A 23,902-nucleotide genomic window follows, 5' to 3' on the forward strand; every position below is an offset into this window, starting at 1 on the left:
AGAGCTTTTTCTGCTGCGGGCTTCCTGGGGCGTTTGGTTCACAGAGGGGGAGACTGTGCAATGGGCGGGGCAGAGGGAGAGGTGAAAGGGTATAGAGGCTTTATTAGTAAATCACCGCTTTGCAAATACCAGACAAGCCTGTTCTAAGCACCGATGTTTTTATTCTAAAGAGTCCCAGGGTTCTGGGGGTCGGGTGGTGTAATATAAACGGAGATCAGCTGGGCCGTTTCAGCCTGGGCCTGCTGGGGTGGCTCCATTTACTTTGGGGAGGACATTAATTTAAGTGCCTTCTAAGAGGAAGACCAGTGCAAGCATGTGCCTTCTTTCATTCCAAAAGATTAGTCCTACTAAGTGCTGGTGCAAGCACCCAGCACCTACAGATGCCAGCTGTCTTGCTTCACAACTCAGCACATGGCCCTCTGCATAAAAGGACTGAAGACCCATCCTGCCTCCTTGAAATTTGCTCTCGGCTCCCCATAGAGGAGCCATTTCAGCCACAGTCAGGCAGCCATTGATCCTCTGACCTCAGACCAGGCAGGGGGCCTGGGTAAAGCCTAGACAAAGACACTGATGTAGGCAGGGAAGCAGAAAGTGAAACCCAAGCTGGCCAGGTTTTCAGCAAAGAATCTGACCCCAGAAGTTGAAGGCTGCCCCTTCCCTCTTTCCAGGCCTCTGGGTGACTCCTCACCTGCCCCCACCACCAGCAGGATTGAGAGCCATTAGCATTTTATGGCTCAGAAGAGGCAATGGTGACCTTTTTTGCATCACATCCCAGATACACTAAATACTGTTTGTCCAGATCCTCCCATTCCCCCCAAATTTAATCTTCAAAGTTGCTTGTAGAAGAAACTTTTCTGTGAGACTTAATTATAGATGAAGCTAGATCCTCTCACCTTCACGTAGAATCTCCAAAGACTTCACTAGGTGGATTTATGTCACCCCAGCCTCTGATCTGTGGTCAGAGACTCTGGCTGCTGACAGCATAATCACTATTATATATTATACATTGTATAATAATATAATAATAATGAATGCACTTGCCCTTTTTATGTAGTACAGAAGTGGCCAGATTCTCCAACCCAAAGGCTGGAGGTCAGCTGCCATAAACTCCCAGAGGGAAGCCCTCTTCACAGGCAGAGGGGAGGGGAGATCCATTTGCCCCTGCCTGGGACACCTGCAGGGCGGGTTTCTCTCTTTCCAGGCTCAGAGAGGGTAGCTGTAGCCTGCAGAGACAAGAGGGGAGAATCACAGAGGGGAGAACTGGGGCTGAATGTAAATACTTAACCTCATCAGAGAGGTGTCAGTTAGCCGTAAACAGTATTGCAGGCAACAGCCATGCATCACTGATTCCCACTTGTCACACCCATCATTTCCCGAAATCTAGTTCAGTACCCAACTCTTTCTTGAATCAGGAGATCCATTGCCATGAGCTGTTAATTTTTGGAGTCTTTTAAAACACTATGATTTCTACTGATACCTTTTTGCTGCTTTTAAATGCACATTGTAATTTTTTTAAAGTGTATCTTGTTTTGACTATTTTTGTAATTTGGAAAAGCTTAAAAAGTGATTATCTAAATGTAACCATTCTGCTTATAATCATTCAGAGCCAATATTTGTCCTGGACCCACTGGAAGGTCAGCTGTAGGCTGCTGCTGAGGATATAGGGCAGAAGCAAAGATGTTCCAACTCAGCTCCTGTCCTCAAGGACCTTTCATTCCAGTGGAAGAAGACAAAGCACTAATATATAAAAGATTAAATAATAATAATGCGAGAATCCAACAGATGAAACAAGTTAGCAAATAATCAATGAACAAATGAATTCACAATACATCAAGCTCCATGAGTTCCACACCTAAATGTAGGCTCTGTCAGTGAGTCTAGAATTCACTTCAGATACCCTCCAATCTCTCCCCCATCATACTTCTGAGAATGAAGAAGACGATGGAGAAGGGCCACATGTCATGCCAGACACCAGCACATCAACATTATAACCAAACAGTAGTTCCTACCAATCCTAGTCATCACTCTTAAATGTTGGCATTTCTAGGGCTTGGTTCTGGGTCTTCTTGTCACTCTATTTGCACTTGATTTGTCTTTAGTATAAGCAGCCCACACCAGCCCAGGCTGTCTCCTCCCAGCTCTAGACATGCACAATCAATGGCCTGACTAATACTGTCTATGTCACCCCATGAATAAAAATTTAAGACTGTATTAGTCTCCTCCAGCTGACATAACAAAATACTAAAGACTGGGTAGCCTAAACAATAAACATTTATTTTCTCACAGCCTGGAGCCTGGAGGTCCAAGATCAAGGTGCTAGCAAAATTGATTTCTAGTGAGACCTCTCTTCCTGGCTTACAGATGGCACCTTCTTGCTGTGTCCTCACATGGCTTTTCCTCTCTGTAAGCTAGACCCTCTCCTCTGGTGTCTCTTCCTCTTCTTATAAGGGCACCAATCCTACTGTCACAAGGCCCCACCCTTATGACTTTATTTAATTTTCCCTCCATAAAGCCCCTATATCAAATACAGTCACAATGGGAGTTCAACATGTGAATTTGCAGGGGTACACAATTCAGTCCATAACACTAATTAACTATCAGTTCCCTTTTTCTCAACTTAATTATTTTTGATGAATCTTGATAGATTGTGTGAGTTCCTTGAGGATGGGGGACAATATGTTATTTCATCCCAGGATCCTTAAAACCTGGTACAGTGATCAGTCCAGAAAATGTATTAAAGAAATACTTGTGTTAAACTGAATGGAACTTACTTCTCCATCATTGCCCAGTCCTAGTTGAGGGACTTACCACCAGTCACCAGGAATATTTGGATGATTTCTTAACTGGTCTAATGCCTCCAATATCCTCAATGCTTTCTATACACTATCACCAAAATGTTCTTCTTAAAACAAAGTTTGGATTACTCCTTCGTTTCCCCTCAGAATCCTCAGTGCCTTCCCATTGCTTGTAAGATTTAGCCTAAGATGTTTATTGAGCCTTATAATAAAAAGGAGGGCCTTGAATGCCACCTTCCTTAGCATGGCCCCATCCAAGTACCTCCTCCCCATCTGGCCCTGATCTGCCTTTCAGGCTAATCTGTATTCATGCTGATACCTCCCCAGCCCCACCCTCCAGAGGCTCCCAGGGCTGGCCCTTGGACATCCTGCATGAGCATCTTTATAGTTTAGGGTTTCTGGTTCCACCCCTAGAGAAGGTGGGTCTGGAGAAGGGCCTTGGATATCAGTATTTTAAAAGCTGCTGTGTGAAGAGAATGAGAAGACAAGCCACAGACTGGAAAAAATATTTGCAAAAGACACACCTGATAAAGGACTGTTATCAAAAATATACAAAGAACTCTTAAAACTCAACTATAAGAAAATAAACAACCGAATTTAAAAAGGGGCAGAGAGCTGAAAAGACACTTCACCAAAGAAGATGGCAAATAGCATATGAAAAGATGCTCCACATCACATGTCACCAGGGAAATGCAAATTAAAATGCATTACACACCTATTAGAATGAACAAAGTCAAAAACACCACCAACAACAAATGCTGGTGAGGATGTGGGGCAACAGGAACTCTCATTCATTGTCGGTGGGAATGCAAAATGGTACAGCCACTTTGGAAGACAGTTTAGTGGTTTCTTACAAAACCAAACAAACTCACCATATGATCCAGCAATCTCATTCCTTGGTATTTACCCAAATGAGTTGAAAAGTTGTGTCCCAACAGAAACCTACTCACAGATATGAGTAGCAGCCCTATTCATAATTGCCAACGCTTGGAAGCAACCAAAACTTCCTTCAGTGGGCGAACAGATCATTAAACTGTGCTCCATCCAGACAGTGGAATATTGTCGAGCACTAAATGAGCTACCGAGCCATAAGAGCACATGGAGGAAACTTACATGCATATTACTAAAAGAAGCCAATGGCGAGTCTGCATACTGTATGACCCTAACTATATGACATGATAGAAAAGGCAGAGCTAGGGAAATGATAAAAACACCCACAGTTGTCCAAGGGGGGGTGGACGGAGGGGAGAATAGCAAAGTGCAGAGGGCTTCGGGGCAGTGAAAATACTCCGAGTGATACGATCATGGTAGATATGGGTCATTATACGTTTGTCCAAACCCACAGAATGCATGACACCGAGAGTGAACCCTCGTGTAAACTACGGACTATGAGTGATGATATGTCAATGTAGATTCATCAATTACAACGAATGTGTCACTCTAGTGGGGGTGTGACAGTGAAGGAGGCGGATGGGGGAGAGCGTATATGGGAATCTCCACACTTTCTGCTCAATTTTGCTGGGAACAAAAAACTGCTCTAAAAAAATAAACTTTATTCATTTTGTAAAAGCTGCTGCAATTGAGCAGTTTGGGCTCCTGCATTCTGGCCACCCCCAGAGCTCAGCACGCCTGGCACCCCTGCAGCTCAACCCTCCTGCACTTGCTTGCGCCGCCCCTTCCTTCAGCCTGGACTTCTCAAGTCCCCTTTTCCCTGTCTTCCCCTATTCTACCTGCTGTTAAGACTTAGTTCAAAAATCGGCTCCTTTCAAAACTTCCTTGGCTTCCCCAGCTTTGGAGTCACATGGACCTGGCTCAAATGTTCACCCTGTCACAGAAAGATACTGACATTCTCCAAGTCTCAGCTTCTGCCTTTGTGAAATGAGGATAATAGTTTCCAACTTAGGAGCCCATGGGATTAGGTAAAATGATGAAGGCAAAGACCTCAGCACAGTCCCTGGCACACGGAAGGCTCTCTAATAAATGGAGCCATTAGATGTAATGCCCTACCTCGGGCTTCCACAGCACTTGTCTTCGCCTTTATTACAGCGCTTGTTTAATTGGCCTGAGGAGAGGAAATAGTGCTGACTGAGGACGCTGTGACAGGCTCCGATGGCTGGAAGCACGGATAATGGGAGCACAGATTGGAGAAGGGGGGTGGCCTTACTCTATCTCAGGCCTCCTTTCTGACCCGGGAACCAGGTGGGACTGTGGTGCTGGCGGAGCCAGGGCCACGTGAGGAAGATTCTGTTTCTGGTTAAATTCATAAGGGCACACCCCTTGCAGACTGGGAGGGGGACGTGCACAGTGTGAAAACCCAGACAGTGTAAGTCCTCCAAAAGGCGGCCTCCAGGCTTCTGCTCTGAGCTGGAAGTCAGGATGTCCAGGTCCTTGCCCATCTCTGACTCATTTTGTTTACCCTGAGAAAGCCTCGCTGCTCCCAAATTCCACTCCCACCCGCTGAAGCATGGGGACCCAACCTGTCCTCTGGGCACAAGATAGTCCATCAGTTGGGTGGGATCTCTAACCAGCTTCTCTAATACAGGAGCAATAGTCCCCAAACCATTCAAAAAGCCCATCTTTCTTATGGTACTGATGTACATACAGACAGTTTCTTCAAGTCCTGTCCCCCGACCATGCCTTACTTCTCCCAACCCCCCAACACACACACACTCGCTCTCAAGGGAGCTGCCTTGTCCTGGCTCCAGAGGAGAGCTCTGTGAGGTGCAGAACTGAAAGAAGAATTTGAATGATTCTACGGTCCTTCCCAGACCCGGGGGGGGGGGGGGGGGGGGGGGGGGAGTATCACAGCCAGCCTGAAAGAGCTGAGAAAGAGGGATATGGAGACAGAATATTTAGACTATAGAATGCTACAGTGATTTCCAAAAAGTGCCACCATGGGAAATGGCATCCCAAGGGTTTGGCCACATGTTGAGAAAGGGAGATAGAAGCCTGCTGTCTGACACAGCAGCCCCCAGCACAGGTAGCCACTGAGTTCCTGAAATGCAGCTGGTCCAGACCGGGATGTGTGGCAAGCGTAATGTCCATAATGGATTTAGAAGACCTACTGTTTTAAAAAGAATGCAAATTGTTTCATTAATAATTAATTTATATACAGGGTGGGCAAAAGTAGGGTTACGGTTGTTCATATGGAAAAAGACGTGCAGGTTATGATTATTACAGTAGCTTTATTAACTCCTAACAATGCAACTGTAAACCTACTTTTGCCCGCCCCTGTATATTAGATATTGAAATGATATTCTTCTCACCTTGAATTAGACAAAAATAGGCTATTAAAATATTTTCACCATTTCTTGTACCTTCTTAATGCGACTAGTAGAAAATTTAAAATTACTATGCAACTTGCATTCAATTTTTATGAAAACCTCTCTTCCTGGCTTTGTTTTTGCTCTGGTATAAACCATGTTTGTGTGCTGAAACCTTTATCATTTATCCCGTGTTACTCTGGCTCCCCAGCTCCTCAGTCTACTCTGCTTCTCACCTCCACCACCCAGGACCAGCTGAGGGGTGATGGGGGAGGCCAGTGAGACACTCTGCACCCCTCCCTCAGACTGCAGAGGTTGCTCAGCTCTCCCTCCTCCACCCCAGGGTTACAGAAGGCTTTGAAACTACTACTCTCCCCAACACAAAGACCTCTTCTCCCACCTGTACTGGAGCATCCATCCCTGAGGCCCTAGTTCCCCATCTCCTTTCAAACACCTCATCACCATCACAATTGTCACCCCTGCTGTCGCCATGCTTTCCCTTGGCTCTTTTCACATTCTCACCACCCTCAGCATCACCACCTCTCAGAGAACTGCCCTGCATCCTTCTGCTCCGCCCATGGACCATCTCCTCCCATCTGCAAGGGAGGAACCCTGTCTGCATTCTTTGCCTTTGATGCTGCCTGCATGAGCCCTCCTGAGCTGAGGAGTTTGTGTGGCTGGGCTCCCAACTTCATTCTAGTCACTGGGACCTCGGGCAGCCAGAGCAGGGCTTGGAGAACCACATCACAACTCTGGGAAAGGAGAAGTGGGTCCTATCCTATCACGTCTCAGGGGAGGGGGAGGAAGAGTGACCAGATGAGGGAGCAAGGCACCCAACTTGCCCAGCACGGTTGGCTGAGCAAGAGAGAACGAAACAAAGGGTCAGCAACAGTAATTGCTAGTATGTATTGATCATTTGCTAAGTGCTGAACATGCATCCCCGGTGAGGCTCAGATAAGGGGTGTAACTTGTCACCAGATATAGACTGGGGCGCTCTGCCTCCAGAAGCCATACTCCATACCACTTTCTGCACGGCTTCTCTGTAAAGCACAAACATTCACTCCCTCCCTCCCTCATCCACTCGCTGGTTCACTCACTCAGCATGCATACACTGGTAGCCTCTAAAAAATGTAGCCGGTGTTGGTTCCCATTCAGCATCTAGGCTGGCCAGGCCCATGCTAGGCCCTTAGGCTACAAGGTTGAATAAATTACAGTCCTGAGTCACAGAGATCTTACAGGTTTCCAGGGGCCAAGAGGATGTAGAAAAGTCTAACTCTGCCTTCAGATCCCATTCCCATTCTACAGGTAGAAAAACTGAGGCCGAGAAGAGGGACAAGGCTGAGGTGAGCTTCAAATGTCTCCTGTTTTAATACGGCAAGTAGGAGACTGCCTGGATTCTCTCACCAAAGCAGTCCCACCCTCCCCCCAAAATTCTGGGAACACACTGTGTCGCTGCTCTGTTGCAGGTTTCTCGACAGACACGGCACGTCTTCTCCTGCCATCCCCACTGGCTGCCATCAGAGTGCACAGAGGAATATTCACACTCCATTTAAAACTCATCCTCTCCAGAAAGTCTACTTAATTCAGGACGCCCATGTCCTGCATCCTCTGAATTGTGCGCTCACATCTCCATTGTAGTATATGCACTTGAACACCGCTGTGTACATGCTCTTCTATATCAGATGTGAATGCATTTGCTCCCTGCACAGATTTTGAACTTCTTAAAGGCAAAGGCTAAGTATTTCTTTCATATTCTACCTTGGCCTTCCCAGTGTCTCAGCATTTGGCAGCAACCTCAGCCTATTTGAATTGCTTAAATCAGTGGCTTGATTTACTGTGCACAGACATAACTGTGTGTGTGTGTGCGCACGTGTGTGTGTGTATGTGGGTAGTATCCTGAATCAGTATGTACAGCAGGGGTGTTTGTGCATACAAGTATCTGTGTGAGCATATGCACGTGTGTGTGTGGATGAATTATCCCGCTATTAGAGTTTTGGAAGCTTAGACACACATCTGTGCAATCCATCAATTTCCAGACGTTATCTCTCATGATCATTTCCTGCCAAATCTTTGAGCTGCAATTAAGAAGGTAGATAATTTGAAACATTTTCCTCTGCATGTTGAGATGGATTATAATCCTGATTTGATAAAGACTGCTAATGACTCATTAGCCACCCCTGGCTTCTCCTCAGGTCAGCCAACTTCCCAGGCGCTGGGGGACACCACCAACGATGACGCTCAGGCCATTGCATGCCCTCGCTTTTGCAGTCGCTTCTGCAGCATGAACACAGAAAGACACAACAAAGCCACAACCACGCAGCAGCCCTTGAATTCTTTTTCCTTTAGCTCCCAGATTTAGGCATTGATTTTCTCTTCCTGGCTTTGAACAAAGCCTCTAATTTCCTGACAACCAAAACGCTCTCCCCAGGGTCTTCACGCGCTGCCAGAAGTGGTTCTCACAAAGCAGCAGCCTTTCCTCTGCACAGGTAGTGGGAGAGAGAGGCGCTGTTCTCAGGCCTCTGGGCCTGTCCTCAGCACAATTGGCTTCATAGGAAGTGCTCCCCAAGGGACTTCCTGGGAGCAGGGACTAGCTCCAGTTGTTTACAGATGATGACCACATACTGGCCCCCTCTCTACTTTGGCTGACCTGAAGTCAGTGAGTATAGAAGGCCATTTGAGGGAGCCCGCCCACCCCTTCCCTCCTGGCAGGGTGCCACCTCTCCCAGTCCCAGGCTTAGATGATGGAATGCTGCACAGAAGCTAAAGTCGGGGTTTCCTTTGGGTAGCCCACTCTGGAATTTTAGAACCCCGACTCTCAGGAAGTGGACTCCTGTGGACATGAGTGCAGCATGCAGGCACACACGAGCAGTTGTCACAAGTTAACATGTAGGACACACATCCCCACAAGCAGAGGCAGCATGTGTACCTGTGTAAGGACTTCTCTGGATGACCCTTGACCCTGAGACCCAGCAAGGGCATATAGAGGAAAGGGGGTTTAGTCAGTCAACAAACATAGATCTTTGTCACGTGCCTACCACGGCCCAGGCACTGTGCTGGGTCCTGGGGGGGCGATGATGCACTAACAGGTGGAGATTAAACAGGGTTGGCCCAGTGGCTGCCGCTTTCTGACTGGGAGCAGATAAGGGGACATCCATAGTCAGGATCAGCCTCCTGAGCTCTGATTCCCTTTCTGTCCCTGCTCTTCTGTGTCCCTGCTGTCACAGGGGAGGCTTGGGGTGAGATAAAAAGCCTCCGCTCCCCCACCCCACTCCCTCCTGCGCATTCGATCAATATGACAAATGCTCTCTGGGCAGGACCCCTGAGGCTGCCTTCTCTGCCACCCACCCCTCCCTCCTTGCCAATGAGTCCAGGGAGATCTGAGCGGAGGGGTGATGGATAGCCCTGTCTTATTGTTCCAGACTCCGAATCCAACAGGGGCCTGGAGAGCTGTATAAATCAGAGCCTGGGCTGGGCTCTCACCGGCATGATAACTCGGCAAGAGGAATGGAAGGCAAGGGACCATAAAACTGTCTGTGGGCTAAGTCGTTTCATTTCAAGTCAGGGCCAGAGAGAGAAAACCTTTGCTTCTCAGGAGATGGACTTGCTCCAAAATGAGGCAAGGCTGGTATGGCCTGGATGTCTGGGTGCACAGAGAGGGGGGCAAGAGAGGCCGTTTCCAAAGACACTGGACCAGAGGTCCCTCGTCTGTGGTGTCCATGCGATCCCATCATCCAAGAGCGGCAGGATGATGTTGAGGTCCAAAACCTTGATAATATTTCAAAAAATTAGTCTCTAGTGAGGAGAGAAGATCTCACATTTTCCCTTCTCTTAATTGGAAAGAAAGAGAGGCCATGCTGACATGGCTCTAACCATCTAATTACAATCAGGGAGAGGCAGGAGTCGTTCCCACTTTATTTGCTCAGACATTTATTAAGCAGCTACTTTGTGCCAGGCACTGTATGAGGTGGTGCGGACACTGCAATGACAGGACAGAAGCATTGGCCCTGCTCACAAAGCTCATGGTCTGGTGGAAGAGGCAAGGAGGCTAAATGAATGGGTGGCATTCCCCTTTATCAGAGCACTAATGAAAAATCGCCATAGGTATCACATTGCTTGTCACTCTCCCCTTGTTAGACTGGATGCTCCTTAAAAGGAAGAAGGAATTGGGGACCAAGAGCTTATTTTCTTTGGAGAAACTGAATAAGAACAATATTGGACTGGGGAACACCAAGTATGGTGGAGGAAGAAAGAATGAGAGAGAGGTCTGCCTGCTGACCGTGGGACTGTTAGTCCTTTCCCCGGCCTGGCTAGCAACTCCCCAAGCCACCAACAAGCAGATTGGAAGAGTCTTCTTTATAGAGCTGAGCAGCCCCAGAGAGAACCCCAGTGAGCAGTGTCTGAAGTTCCCTCAGTGAAGATCCACCTGGTCACCCTAGCGGAGCCTGCCAGTCAACAGACTCTGCCACTTATAAACAAGCTTCCAAAACCTACTGTTAGTGCCCTTTCTTAAATATTAATAAACAGAGAGAAGCATCAGATATTTAAAGAAAGCCTCAAACATGAAAAGGGAGCAGATAAAGAGACAAAAAGGGGATATGGGTTGATAGAGACTTTGCAAGGAGAAAATAAAAGTTCAAAACAAGCCATAACACTAATTCAAACGATAAGTGGAAAGGCTGCGTTCATAAAAAAGGAAGAGACTACAATGGAAAACAAAAAAATTAAAGAAAAAGCATCTTTTAAATTAAAAATATAATTAAATTTTTTCAAAAACTCATAAAGATCAGAAGATAAAGCTGAGGAAATTCTCCAGTGCATGGCTCAAAAGGAAGAGAGATAAATAGAAGAGAAATAAAGGACATCGGGCTCCCTATTAGTCTAGTACAAACAATGAAGAAAGACACATACCAAGCCCATTGTCATCATGACATTTTAATTCATGAGGGATAAATAAAAGTCCCCAAAATCTTCTACAAAGAAAGAAATCAGGTAAAAGAAACAAGAATAAGAAAAACATCAAACTTCTCCCAATGCAGAGAACTATCTTCTAAATTCTTAAAGAAAATATTCTTAATCTAGAATTCCATACCCAAATAAATTATCAGTCACATATCAGAATAGTATAGAGATATTTTCAGAGGGTCAATGACCCAAGAAAATTACTTCTCAAGGACTCATTCTTAAGAAGTTATTGGAGGATGGGGCTTAGTAAAGTTAGGTGACAGTCCAATAAAGAAGACAGGGAATTCAGGAAATAGGGCATGCAGCATAGGTGGTCAGTGAAGGAAATACTCAAACTGATGGTAAAAGTGCCAGCTATTCAGTATTCCAAGGCCAAGAGCAGCCAGTCCAGAATTTAGAAGGTTCTTGGAGGGATGACTGTAGGGGGAAAAATGAAAGATGGGCTTGAATGTATGGGACCCAATGTTGACAAGTATGTAGTAGCGTTGCTGAACCAGTTTTTAAAATTAAAAGTACATTTTTATTGATCCACGTCAATAAATAAAGGAGGCAATTGCTAACTTCAGAATAAATAAAGGATTGCTCAAAAGAGGAGACATGATCACAGTGCACTGTTATACTCAGGAGTAAATAATAATTGCATAGTCATTAGTATATAAACCCAGATATCAATTTAACAAAGAAGAAAATTTATGTTGAAGAGATAGAAGGAGGAAAAGTGCAGGGATGGGTTTGAGGGAGAAAGATGTTGGAGAACTAAGTTCTCATCTACTATTGTAGAAAGTCAATACATAATTTATAAATTAGCAAATCAACAAATAGCAGTATGAGCATATTATTTTAAAACATGGCAATATAACACAGAAGAGAAATGAACTGTAAGAGTTGAGGGTGACTGCCTTGGAGAATAGGACTCGAGAGTGTGCAGGGGTGAGGCAAGGCAACTGCTGATTTCCAAACTTTGTGTATGTATTCTTTGATTAAAATAAAAATTAAATTCTTGAAAAAGGGTCCCTTGTGGCTCTCACACAGTCCAGCTTAGCTGCTCAGGATACGAGATCAGATGATGATTTGGGACCAAATTTCTGACCAAAATAAATGATGCATTTTTATCTGAGTGCCTGCATATACCCCTTGGGGATCTGACAGAGTTGCTGGAGGTCAAAAACCTTCAAAGAGGGAGAAACCAGGTCCTGGGCTACAGTTGTGGACATGACAGGGCAATTCTCAAACATATGATATGTCGTGTCTGTGCATGCTGGTCTCCCCAACTAGATTCAACAAGCAAACCTCCCAAGCCCCCAGCTTGCTGAACCTCCCTCAACCTTTAAAACTCTCCTAAGCTATCACCTCTTCCAGAACGTTTTTCCTGATGCCTCCTCCTCAGAGAGTCCCTTTCCCTCTTTTGGTCTACTTCTGAATCTTCTGTATAGACATCTAGCAAAGCATCCATCACCCTATGTTTCAGCTGGAAATAGTCCATCTCTCCAACTAGCCTGTGTCTTCTGTACAGCCATCTGCTTAGGTTAGTTACTCTGCAGGACAGATAATCACAGATCTCAGCCACTTACTCGGGTTTCTCTCTCTCATGTTCTGCACCAGCTGGGGCTCTAGGTCTCCTCTCTCTTCTCTTGGTGTGGGATCCAGCCAGAGATGCACTCCTCTGGACATGCCACTCTCATGGCAAATAGAAAGAGAAAATGTGGGTGGAACCACAAAATGTATTCGAAAGCCTCTGCTCAGAAATGACATATCACTTCTGCTCAAATTTTATTGGCCAAAGCAAGTTCCATGATCAAGTCTGATGTCAATGGCACAGATCAGTATAATCCTTTCGCAGGCAGAAGTGGCAAGTCGTTGGGTACAATGCCATCTATTACAGTCTCTTTGGTGGGTCCACATCTTATTTTTGTCTCCTGAACCCAATGCAATGCTTGCACCAAGTAGGTACTCAGAGCATCTTTGTTGACTTGAGCTGAATTATCAAATAATGACTTAGCCTCATATACAACCCTGAGAACAGAGGGAGATCTGAGAAAGGGAAAGGACCTGATGTAGAGCTGGGAGGGCACCAGCAACAAGCTCATGGTATATGGACCAGCACCAGGCTTGAAATCAAGAGACCTGGGTTCTAGTTCAGACTCTGAAAGTCATCACCTCTCTCTGGGCTCATCTTTAACATGAAGATGAACTAGAGGACCTCCAGGGTCCCTTCCAGTTCTAACCTTTTAGGAGGCTGTAATGGAATCCTCAACCTGGGCTCCTTACTACTTGCTTGCCAATCTGCCAACTTCTATTGGGCATAGTATCCAGTTCCACAGCTGGAAAGAAAATAAGCCCCAAAGTCACTTCACATGCTAAAATGAATTTCTAAAAACTGAAAATTCACCCATGACAAAAAAGAAAACTATACTTTAAAAATAAATAAGCTTTCAACGAAAATGTTTCGTGATGAGTGTTTGTTTTCTTTTTTAAACAAATCATTTTCTGTTTTGAGCACATTGTTCAGACAGGGATCCCCATTGCACAAGGCTACTTACCATGACGTTGCAGAGTGGTGGCTACACATCTGAATGTATCAACACCAAGTTCACATTCACTCAGAGAGGTTGTCACATCATTTGAAACTGTCTCACACATATAAACCTGATTTTTGCTTTCTTAAAGCTTTTAGGAAAAAAATTGATCTAAAAAGGGTTGAGAAGTCCTGTAGCTAATGGGCTGATGTACTAAGAATTATTTAACAGATGCTGGGTCCTGAGCCCTGTGTGCTCATCAGCAGAAGGGGAATGCTGTGATGACCCTTTTGATTAGAGACACTGTACCCTACGTTTCCACCCATGAATCATGGACGCCAGCCCAGGTACCCACCACCATCGGGCAATGGTAACAACATGTACATAGCATTTACTCTATGCCAGACCGTTCCAAGTTTTTTACACTGATTAACTCTCATAACTACACAGCAAGCCTAGGCGATAGGCACTGTTACCATCTCCATTTTACTGCGAGGGGAACAGGGTACAGCAGGGTTAGCTGACCTGTTCAATGTCACACACTGAATGGCAGGGCTGGGCTTTGAACCCAGGCATCTGGCTCCAGAGTCTATGCTAAAGTCACCTCTACGTTACGCTGCCAGATTGCGCAGTAGGCTGCCAAGTGAGTTGGATTCATTCCTGGATATGGATGTAGCCTGGAACCATAAACATACAATCACCCCACTGCCCTTGAAGACCCTTCCCACCCTGTCCCTGCACCAGCCCAGGAGAGTGAGGTCCCACCCCCCAGCTGTAGACGTGACGAGGAACATGTGTGTGACTGGCTCCCTTCAAACACCAGAGGGCAATTTTTTAGGCAGACGCCATCTATCCACATCCACGCCAAAGTTTCCCGCCTCCCAGCCCCTTGCCTGGGTGGGTGTCGGGAAAGGTAACCTGGGACAGAGAGGTCCAGGTTCTGGTGGTCACAGCGCTGCAATCACCCAGCAACGCTCTTTCCTGCAAGACCGATCGATATGGCCCCATCCCACACCCCCACCCATTCCTGCTCCTCACTCTGTAACTGCTATTGATTACAGCAGGGCTGGGAAGCAAATGCCAAAATATATCAATCAATCACCAAGATGGCAAAGAGACTTTATTAAAACCATTACACCTTCTTCTGTTCTCCTACCCGCCCCGGCTTCCTCAGCCCAGTGGCCATTTCTTTTGGAAGGTTTCCAGGAACTTTGCAGACATGATCTGATGGCTGGTGGAATTTCCTCTATTTGGGGAAAATTTAGACCCAGAGACTGAGCAAGAACAAGTCCCACAGTGAGAAGATGGAAACCAGGTGTGTGAGAGTATGCGCATGTGTCTGTGCGGTACGTACATAAAAATGTGCATGTGCATGTGTTTGTTTAAAGAAAAACCTAGAACTTAGTCACATTTCAGAAATACTTTGTAATTATCGCTGAAATGTTTACGAATTGGTTCTTTCTGGTCGTTTAATGTCCCTCATTAAGTGGTTTAATCATGAAATTTCACTTTATAATTGGGTTCATTTTAATGCTGAAAGAGGTAGATTTGCATAAGCAAATGACAGTTAACAAAATCCATTAGCAGAGAAGCAGGACTCCAACGAACCACAGACCGGGGCAGTGGGCTCAGAGTCAGAACCTGTGGTGAGGGAGCCCCGGCCCACCCAGACCAAGCTCTGCTGCCCTGACCCCAGACAAGGGGAGGCAGGAAAGCATTTCAAATGCTCCAGCAGATCTCGAGGACAAGTGGAAGCCTGCCTTGTGGAAAAGGGACAAAGTGAGGGAGCTCGTTGCTTGCCAATGAAGGACCAAAGACTTTTTCTTCATAAGCAAACTCCAGGCAAGGACTGAAAAAGAACCACGAGCTTGCCCTGGCCGGGATGGCTCCGTTGGTTGAGGGTCATCCCATGCACCGAAGAGTCCCCCGTGTGATTCCTGGTCAGGGCACATGCCCAGGTTGCAGGCTCGATCTCCAATAAAAACATTTTAAAAAGATAATAATAAATAAAGTAAAAAGAAGCACCAGTTTCATGCAGCAAATTTGACAAATCTTTTTCCAGGTGAAAAAAGCACTGGACTCAGAGAATAGGGAATGTGGGAAATCTGACATCCCGTCCTCCTTCTGTCACCAACTAGCAAGGACCCACCTGCCGGGACCCTAGACTAGATCACATCTGAATGTTTCTACGTTTCCAAAGGTCCTACTATCATCACAAGTAACTGAAGAATTCACTCACTGGACAAACATTTATCGAGCCCTTGCTATGAGCAGGTATTGTGGAATTACAGAGAACCAAAAGGAGATGGGCTGAGGTCTGAGCTAAGGAATGAGGGTGCGGCCTTGATTTAACAGGACTGGTGTCCTTATAAGAAGAGGGAGGGACATTGGAGCGCGCTCTGGAGTAGATTCTATTAAGTCCAGTTTATCGACGAGGAATCTGAGCACAGAGAGATTAAGCCAGTTGCCCAGGGCCACTCGGCTGAATGGAAAAGTTGGGATTAAAACCAGGGCATTCTAGCTTGGTGTCTGGACTCTCCACCTCTATACCGTACAGCCCTTGGAAAGAATAGAAGGAAAAAAGGAAAGATAGAGGCACTGGGGCTCCATTCTCCCCCCATGACTAGTTTAAGCTCTGGGGGGGGTCTTTCTGACTCTAGAGTCTATGCTTTTTTTTTTTTTTTTTTTATCTTTATTGATTTCAGAGAGAGGAAGGAAGAGGGGTAGAGAGAGAGAGAAACATCAATGATGAGAGTCATTGATCGGCTGCCTCCTGCACGCCCCCTACTGGGGATCGAGCCCACAACCCGGGCATGTGCCCTGACCCGGAACCGAACTAGGATCTCCTGGATCCTAGGTCAATGCTCAACCGCTGAGCCACGCCCTGCCGGGCCAGAGTCTGTGCTTGCAACCTGTTGAGGGAATGGAGAATCAGAAGGCTTTGAGAGTCAGGGAGGAAGTGGACTAGATAGAGCACCATGGAGTAGTTGAAGAATACAGGAGAGGAAGACGGAGAGAAATAGGAAGTTGGGAGTGACACCCAGGTCTCTGGATAAACCGTACGACCAAACCATCATCATCCTGAGCCGCCTTACTCATTCATTTAACAAATACTTATCCAGAGCCTACCCTGTCGCAGGCATTGGGCTGGGAGAAGAAGGGAAAGAAGAGCAGGAATATTCTGAGAATGACCGTGACCTTCACCTGCCCCTTCCCTTCCCCTCATCCAAGAAGCTCAAGGACCTAGAATCTAGAGGACGGGACTGATATACAAACAAACTACCACAGTGTGATTGTATATATGTATCTATGAATCTATGCCATTTGAGTCCGTGAAGGATGATGGGAATATCCTAGGAGAGGAGCTGGGCTTCTTGCAGCTTCCCTGGGAAGCAGGTCATAGGTCCCCAAATTCCTGGACACAGAGTGTGGCCCAGCCCTGAAAACGAGGCACGACTTTACCAGGTTCAGACATTGTGTGGGGCAGACAGTCACCAGCCAACAGTACCAACAAGAACGCCTGCACTTCCACCCATTTTCCGGACTTTGTGACTCGTGGGTTGTGGAGAGCAAGGAGAAGGCAAAGATGGAGAGGAGTGACAGGAGTCACCATGGTTTTCCGGTTGTACAACTGAAGGCAGCTCTGAAACTCACCCACAGCTCCCTCAAGCCCTCTCTAGGTCCCCACCTCCCTATCCCAAGTCTTAGGTTCTCTTCTGCACAGTGTCCTTCCTTCCCTCTCTGCTGCTTACCCTTCCACCGCCGCGTTCCCAGCACTTGTTCCAGCTGCAGAGTCTCTTCCCCCTCCCCCTCCCCCTCCCCCTCCCCCAGGGAGCACCCCGCCCTCCGCCACAAAGGTCCAAGGGCTGCAGTTCAACAACCTGCCAGCAGGGGGCAGGCCTGCCGCGAGCCTCCCTCCTGCCCCGAGCCTCCCAGCCCCCAGCCCAGTCACAACTCCTTAGAGATGCAAATTGAGAAGCAGCCTTCCTAACCGGCGAGGGCTGCTAATTCTCTGACGAGTATGCAGATTTCCATACTGCCTTTGCCTGGGTTTATTTGTTTTACTTTGCAATAAATTTAATACAGACTCCCTGAAGCAGAGAGGCAGATGGACTATAAACTGCATTTAGAGCAGCCTTAGTTACTAGGTTAGTGTGGGTTTTGATCCCTGCTTAAATTATATCTATGAAATTTGACATGGATTTGGGTCTGGGGTTTGCCGGCTCCTTGGTGCTCTGGAGCTGCTTCTGGGGCATTTACAAGGGCTGATTGGATTATTGGGACTTTGATTTCTCACAGAGGCTAACAAGGAGGCTGGGAAGCCTGGCTGGAACAGACGATGGGAAAGCAAGAGAACCGGCTATGTTGCTACCTGCTCCAGGGTAGGCAGCGTCAGCATTGTTTTCCCACGCCCCTTGCAGGGCCCTAAGTCAGACACACCAGGGACCACATGCAGAAGCCTGTCCTGACCCGAGGGAGTCGTGTAGTGCAGAGTGCCCACAAGAAGCTCAGAGTCCAAGAAAAAAATCAGACGCACATATGGGGCAGACATAACTAAAACAGCTATAAAGAGCCATGAACAAGAACGGAACAAATTAGCATTGTATAACCATGTAAATTGGGCATGAGGGGACTCAGCAGAAGGGGGGAAACTGTAACTCACCCCTCCTGTTAACACCTTGCCCTGTGCCACAGCCTCCTCCCCCTCCCCACGCCCTTGTCCTGAGCGCCAAAGAGGAGGTGTGATGAACTAGCAGCAAGGCAAGCTTCGTTCTTGTCCTAGCTCCACCAGTTACTCCTTTGTTCAAATACTGGATAATATGCTGGATTTCTCCAAGCCTCAGTTTCCCTATCTGCAAAATCAGAATCACAATGATTATCCTGCCAGAGGACCACTGCTTAGAGTAGGAAGGCCTGGGGGGAGAGGGGAGGAAAGGTAGAAAGGGAATTTTGAAAACCTATCTGTAAGCAGAAAAGGACTGGCTGGGGCACATGGGAATGTTCCAGCAGCAGCAGCAGATCCCAGGCACTGTTCTGCAGAACTCTGAGGGCCCGGACCATCCAGGCTGAGATGGGCCCCAGACTCACCTCTCCCCAAGGGAAATCCCAGCGTGGGGGCAGAGCGGGGGACAGAGAGGAAGGGCACCTTTGTCTGCCTCCCTTCTCTGGATTTCTGCACCTTTAGCCAGAGGCTGGAGTAGGGAAGAGAGCTCCAGGGGGCAGTGAAAGGAATGTGTTTAAAGAGCTACAACAAGAGACAGCTAAGAGTCACCGAAGCAAAGGAGCAAAGAGAAGGCAGAGGGCAAATCAGGAGAAAGGAAGAAACGGACAGAACTGCAACGTTTGTTCCCCGCACACTGGGAGAATCCCCAGAGAGGGAGAAAGAGCCAAGCGGACAGAGAAAGGAAGCAACCAGGCTTCCCGCAGAGGAGGGTAGTGGCCAGGGGAGGTGGAGGCCAGGATTAAACGGAAATGGGGGCTCGGTCACCATGGAGAAAGGAGCTGGAAGCCCTGGCAGCAATCTATCTGTTAGGGGAAAGGAGGGATCACAGATCACAGGAGCTGGGTGTGTCCATGCACACAGCCAGCTGGATTAGAAATAACACTGAATCCTCCCCAAAGCAGGGGGTGGAGGGGCAGGGGGTGAAATCAACTGGTTGAATTCTCTCCAAAACAACAACAGCTCCCCCCTCACTTTTCCATCCTACCTGAGCCTCCCAACTCCAATAATACACTAAATCAAAACTGTTCATTATCAAGATTTTGTTGGATTAAATGTGATGACCTCCCCCTATACAGACCCCACTGATTTGTGTGTGTGTATGCGGAAAAGGAAAACCTAAGTCCTGCAGCAGTGATGGAGGAGGGGAGACTGTGAGGCTGGGGGATAGCCAGTCAGATACGTGGTCTACACAGAACCTCCTGAGGGAGCATGAAGAAATCTAGCAAATACAGGCCACAGGGCCAAGAAGATGACCACACAAACTCTCCAGGATTGTGGTAGGGCAGTGCCACTTTAGACCCACCACCAGGTCCCTGCCTGACCCTGAACTTCAGAAGAGCCCAGAGAGGCTCTCCTCCAGGTCCACCCTTCCCTAGGGGCAAAAAACAGGAGCCTTGCTCCCCTCTCTAGGTCACATTCCAGATACTCAGGTCAGCCAAGGGATGGCTGTTTGGGGGTGGGGTGAAATGTGTGGAGGGTATGCCCCCACACGGAGGGTGCGGACAGATCTTGGGACGGGGCCAAGGGACACAAGGTTCCTTGCAGTGCGGAACAGTGCTAGCAACAGGAATCAGGAGGCACTTGGCCAGGGCCTCCACTGGCACTGTTGTCTTGGCCTGCAAATGCCAGCAGCTGCCCTGAGCAGAGGAAAGCCTGGCTTCCCAGTTGGAGGCCAGGAGACTAAAAAAAGTAAGAAATCCAAGATTGCTAAAGGTTAGAAGCTTAAAGGGAAAGGGGGCAAGAGGAGGGACAATCCAACTCCAAGTGTGTGTGTCAGAGGAGAGTGGGGACAAAGACCCATAAGTGTATCCCCTGAAATGTCTGGTACAAGCGCATGCTACAAATCATTTGCTGTTGATCAGAAATTTGTATTTGACTAGTTGTCTTATATTTTATCTGGCACCCCGTCCCTGGGCCTAAGGGGTTGAAGTGGTGGCCACGAGGTTGTGTCATGAGTTGTGTGAGGACAGGGGACCTTCACAGACCTAAGTGGTCAAAATCCTCCTAGAGCTAAACATGCCAGAGAGCCTTAACCATACGGGGCTACACCGGCATGTTCCAGCTATGGAGGGAGCTGTGAAAGGCGGGTGCATTTTCAAAGGCCCTATATAGAGAATACGGCCAGAGTCTCTTATCTCTTCCAGTGACTTTAGGATAGAGCCAGAGTCCATGTAGCATAGAGCCCCTCGGGAAGACGACATCTCCTTCTGGAATCCCAGAGGCTAACTAGATCTACACTGATAAGAAAGAATTCCCTCCACTGGGACTTCATTTTGCCCCAGTCCTTCATGTTGAGAAAGGGACGCTGTTGGCAAAAACAGAATGTAGCTAACACTTGTCTCACTACTCTTCTTTCTTCTGCTACAATTGATGCTCTTTAAAGTTCTTTTCAGAATCTAACCTCTCCGATGCTACATTCCAGGAAGAAAGTAAATAAAGAAATACATAAATCAATAATAATCCTATGTTGATTTGGAACTGTTATGAACACAAAGTAAAAAAAAAAATTAAAAAATCAATGGTTGCCAAATGAAAAAGCATAGACTCAAAGGAGGATTTTTTTTTTTTATCCAAAAAAGTTTTCCAATGGTATCACAAACAATAGAGAATAAAATTAAAGCAACAATAATAAAAAAGCACACCCTGCAGTGTCCTGTTAAATAATTAGATGAGATTCATCAGGGTAGCAACTGGTGCCGAGTGGTTTTTTAATTTTCTCCTGCTGGGTAGCCTCCTCTCACAGTATCAACAAATAGATTAACTACTTGTCAGAGAGGAGGCCTTCACAGAGCACAGCTGAGTTCCTCAGCATTTCCTCCTCTGCATACCTCCTCCCCAAACAGGAAAATCGGATCATTTTCTTAAAAGACCCAAAATCTAGAAATGATTAATTCTACCCATGAGGATCGCTTGATTAAATAATGCACAGAGTTAATTCCACCACAGTCCACGCTGGAAAGCTGGGCTGAGGATTGATAAGAATGACTAGTTGCCTCTAACCAGCTGAGCTACCCGGCCATAGCCCCAGATAACTACTTTTATTTATTTATTTATTTATTTATTATTTTTTTTAATTTTATTTTTGTTTAAAATATTACAGATGTCCCTTTTTCTCCCCAATGACCCATTCCACCCCATCCCTTCCCCCTCCCCAGTCCCTCTCCCCACCATTGTCCATGTCCTTGGGTTGTGCATATATGCATATAAATTCTTTGGTTACTCTCTCTCTCTCCCTCCACCCACCCGCCCTCCTCCATCCCTCTGACATTCGTCAGTCTCATCTATGCCTCCATGTCATTGAATCTATTCTGTTCATCATGAGATCAGCAACCTTACCTCAAAAATCCTGCAAATGACCCGTCTGTTTTATGAACCAACATGCTAGCCATGTCCCTTTTTCTGAGGTGACAGAGTGATTTAATGCCTCCGAGCACTGTCTATTGTGCCTGCAGAGGCCTTTTTGACCATTAATCCCAGATCATAGGCTCTGCTCAGCCTAGTTTGGAATTACCAAACTCCTGGGGTCATGCTCACCAGGACTTCAAAGAAGCACAGTTAAGGTTCCACCTTGTTTGCGCATCAATTCAGGAGAACTCAGGGAACCCTAATGGCTGACCTATGCTTAATACTGTTATGAGAAATGCCTGAGAAACAGATGGGGACTAGACACTTAAAGCATCATCAATCTATCCATAGAACCTGCTTGACTTTGACCCAGCTCTGGCACATGACAGCAAGAGGGCTGTAGGCCTAAGACCTCCCGCCTGTGTGGTAGCAGGTGGAGGCAAGGCGGCTGCAATGGGACACGGAGAAGCAAACAGCTCACCTGAAGGACACTGAGGTGAGAAGCAGCTAGAAGGGCCAAGGGACCAGGATTCCTGGCAGAGAAAGACTGCCTCCCTGCCCTGACCTCATTGTTCTTCTTCCCAGCCTATGTCAGCTCTGCCTTGAGGGTCAAGGGGCTCACAGAAGACTACAGGGCTCCCATCTGCCAGCTCCATCCTTTCTCTCCAGTTCTTCTTGTGTGTGTTCCCTGCTCCCCCAGTGGCCTAAAGCTATGCTCCATCCCAGCTGCCTTTGTTAACATTCAACATGCATCCTCCAAGTTTTCCTTGTGCACTCACGCCCAGAAAGTCTTTCTTGGAAATTCTGAGACTAGAGCATGATGGGAGGTTACACTGACAGATGAGGAAGACAGGACCAGGACTGGAGAACGTTTTTATTTCTGTTTTAATTACTAAGTTCTTTAGGGTTTCCACTCTCGATGTTGATTTTGGTTCTTGTTTAAGTACGTAATTGATAGAGCATATTCTTCAGATTACTTTTCCTATTTCCCAGCAATTCCATACTTGATGATTCCCATCACTCTACAGCTAGGATAAAATCACCAAGGTTTTAAACACTAGGAACTTCGGCTGACCCACACTGTATAACAAGTACTTGAAATTCTGAGACTAGAGCATGATGGGAGGTTACACATCTCATTCAGGGCAAATGGCTCCAGTTCATTTGGTCTTATATCCATCCCTTCCCATTAGAAAAACCCTGCTTCTATGTAACTTAAATGTACATGCTATCGTGCTCTCCATTCCAGGAGAAATCCAGACTTTCATCATAGTACCCCTCTGATGAGTCCCTCAGAGCCCTTTAAAAGAGGCACTATCCCAACCTTCTCATGCTAGAGTAAGAGGATCTGGGATAGGAAATACAACTCATCTGTTCTGGCAGATGAGAAAACTGACCTCAAGGAGGATAAGGGGCTTCATCAGAATCATGTACCTGAGAGAAAAGCCAAGAATAGAGCCCAGATGCTCTGATCCCCGAACCTCCTTACCTCCTACTGCTACACGTAGGGGGCTTGCCCTTTCATGAGCCTCCATGCTGATCTCTCAGCCACTGCCAAGTGTCACTCCCTGATGTTATTTCCTTTCTCTGATCTACCCCCTCCAGTATCTCTAATAGTGAAGTTAGTGTTAGTTGGGTGGTCTAGTTTGTCTTTGATTCTACCTCCTTGTTATCAGCTCTGCACAGGTCCCTCTCCTAACCAAGAGGCCTGCTTTCCTCCACATCTCATGTTGGCTGATTTCTGAGCAGGGTATAGTTGTGCATGTCTGAAGCTGCTTGCATCTTGATTTCCTGGCAGGATGCTCAAAACTGATTTCTACCAGGAGCTGAAGGAAAATGATACAGCCAGGCTCCTCTGGGGTGGAAGACAGAGTCCCCAGGGTGCCACTGCACTCTCTCTTTAAATTATTTGGACTTAGAAATGAGTGATCTGTTTAGACCCTTAGACCAACTGAGTGATGAGAAAGAGAATGGCTGCTGCTCCAGTTCCTTCTATGAGTGCCCTAAGGAAAAGCATACAATGTAGGTGTGCATGCAACCCACCCTTCCAGTAACCTGGAGAAGAGGTGTCGCCTGCCAGGTCAGCCTGTCACCTAGCTATCCCACTGGGCCTCTTGGACACTTCTCATCCAAACAGGACCCTACAGCAATGAATGCATGTGGTAGGTGCCCAATAAACATTTGTTGAATAAATGTAAAAGAAGTTTTAATGCCCAGAATATCTCTTCAGAATTTAGATTACCCTCGTTCTGAGTAGATAGAAGCTAAAAGAGACGGAAAAGAAATTAAAATGCGTTT

At 46.8% G+C, this 23,902-nt stretch overlaps 1 protein-coding gene across 1 annotated transcript in view; it reads right to left on the minus strand.

Moving 5' to 3' along the window:
* The window catches only part of PKNOX2 (PBX/knotted 1 homeobox 2), a 257,258-nt gene that overhangs the window by 224,012 nt on the left and 9,344 nt on the right, over window positions 1–23,902 (minus strand). The window lies entirely within an intron of this gene.

Source organism: Miniopterus schreibersii, assembly GCF_964146895.1.
Source record: "Miniopterus schreibersii genome assembly, chromosome: 20".
Lineage (NCBI taxonomy): Eukaryota > Metazoa > Chordata > Mammalia > Chiroptera > Miniopteridae > Miniopterus > Miniopterus schreibersii.